The following is a 2,816-nucleotide window of genomic DNA, read 5'->3' on the forward strand; positions in this document are numbered from 1 at the left end:
TATCTTCCTACATTGATAATGGGACTGCAAAATGGTGCAACCACCATGGAAAATGATATGGCACTTCCTTAAAAAGTTGGAAATAATAATATTGTATGACTCAGCAATCCCTCTACTTGGTATACATACCTAAGAAATAAGAGCCATGATACAAGTAGACATATGTATATCCAGCACTATTGCAATAGCAAAAAGATGGAGACAGCCTAAATGACCATCAGTGGAAGAATGAATAACCAAACTTTGGAATATACACACAATGAACTACTACACAACATTTAAGAATAATGATGAATCTGTGCAAGATCTCATGACATGGATGGATCCTGGAGGACATTATGCTGAATGAACTTAGCCAATCACAAAAGGACAAATATTGTAGGAGACCACATTATTAGATGGTTACCTGGGGTGGGAGGGAAGGGAGAGTAATTCACTGGCTTGAGGGTGGACATATGGTAAATCAGGTGACAGGGAGCGCAATATACAAGAAGAGGCAGGTTGGCAGAAGAATGATGAAGACAGATAAATACACAGGGAGGTTTACAAGGGCTAAAGGGGATAGAGATAAATAGTGACATACATATAACCCTGAACAACAGTGCTCTGCAAGTAGATATACAGACAGACACATAGGCTGTCATGTCAGATACATATATGGACAGATACATATGTGGGAGAGATTAGCGTGCACACACACACACACACACGTCAGATACATATATGGACAGATACATATGTGGGAGAGTAGGAGTACAGAAGGGACAAAATGATGAACACTTCTTAGACATTATATTATCGTAAGGCAATGAGTTGCTGGGCCTGTTGGCTCAAGACCACTGTCGAGTTGGCATAACATAGTCCACAAAGATAGTGTTCTGCATCGTACTTTGGTGAATAGCGACTTGGATCTTTAAAGTTCATGAATGGCCATCAAGATGCAGCTATTGTATTGGTGTCACCACATGTGGAAGAAAGGTGAGTGATGAAAATTTGAAGATGCTTGGAATCAACTAGTCCAATGGACCAATGGAACATGTGACTATTAGTTAGCATGCCTCTGAGACCAGAAAAACTAGATGGTGCCTAACTACCACTACCAACTGCTCTGAAAGGCATCAAATTAGAAGGTCCTAGATAAAGTGGATGAATATGTGGAAAAAACACAAAATTATAAGGAAAAAGACAGGGCTTAGGAGCTCTGGTAGCGTAGTGGTTACGAATCGAGCTGCGAACCTTAAGGTCAGCGGTTCGAAACTACCAGCCGCTCCGCGGGAGAAAGATGAGGCTTTCTACTCCCGTAAAGATTTACACCCTCGGAAACCCTGTACAGGGTCGCTATGGGTCGGAACTGACTCGACGGCACTTAACAACACCAACAACATTGGTCAGAAAGAGGCTGGAGGAACCTGAAAGTATGACACTTGACTACCTGTCAGGTCTGGAATGGAACTCACCCTTGCAGACCAGTTTTCAGTCAAGCGGTCAATAGCCATACAGTGGGGACAGCAACACTAGTGAGATAACTCACAATGGAATGGTCACACAGTCAAGATCCAAAGGCAACATTTACAGAATAGCAAAGTTGAGAAGTGATGAGAAGGAGAGTGGAATGGAAATAAGAATCACAGGGAGGAGGTGGGAAAACTGTTTTTCTACAGAGGGGATTGTAATCATTGAGATGAGACAAGTGTGTGACTTCTTGAATGTAAAACTGGTGATCTTCTCTGTAAACCTTTACTCAATTCACAATAAAACGTTAAAAAAAGTGAATGTCAGAAGAGACTATGAAATTTGTGCTTGAACATAGACAGGATAAATCTTTTGGAATAAATAAGGAAGTAAAAGAGCTGAACAGACAAGTATAATAATGAAATGTAAAAAGATCTTGAGTTAGAAAACCAAAAGGGAAGAACACACTCTGCATTTCTCAATCTGAAAGAACTGAAGAAAAAATTAAATCATTAACTAGCAATATTGAATGTTTCTATGGGCAATATATTGAAAAATGCAAGAACCATCAAACAAAGATGAAAATAATACACAGAGTCATTGCATCAAAAATAATTGATTGATGTTCAGCCATTTCAAGAGGTAGTATATGAACAAGAACTAGTTTTTTTTAAAAAAAGTTTTTATTATAATTTGAGTGCAAGTTTACAGGACAGATACTCAGTTTTACATTCAACAAATCATATACTTGATTTCATTACAATAATTATAATACCCTCCATGTACCATCAGTTACCAGTATTTCTATCTATTCATTTTAGCTCCTTTTTTTTTTTTTTTTTTAAACACTCAGGCATATATAATCATTTAGACCACCAAAGGGCACATTCTGCAAGTTTGCCTCCTGACCGCCAGCTCTCAATCCCTCTCTCTCCATGAATCTAGAGTCCTCAGCTGCTCTCTCTCCCCATGTCCCCATCACTGCCTCCATCTCTGGTGTCGCTGCTTCTCTGGATAAGGTCCCACATTCTGCTTGTGCTTTTCTTCCTTAATGGTCCTAGGGCCCTCTGTTTCTGGACTGTAAGATTAACTACACACCCATTTTTGTTACAAAACTTCTACCTTTACTATTGTGGCTGTCTCAATTAGACATGACAACAATTACTCACTGTTGATCAAAAGAATCTTATCCCCATATTTTTTTTTCTGAAATGTTTTATTGTGATTTATGTGATAGTTTACATGGGAGAACATTAATTTTACATTCATTCTATTGTATATTGTCTCATTGCCATGGTTACAATCCCCTCCATGCATCATCAACCAACCAAAGGGTATACCTGCAATCCTGCCCCCCGTACACC

This window comes from Chrysochloris asiatica, unplaced genomic scaffold (assembly GCF_000296735.1).
Source record: "Chrysochloris asiatica unplaced genomic scaffold, ChrAsi1.0 scaffold00020, whole genome shotgun sequence".
In the NCBI taxonomy this organism is placed as follows: Eukaryota; Metazoa; Chordata; class Mammalia; order Afrosoricida; family Chrysochloridae; genus Chrysochloris; species Chrysochloris asiatica.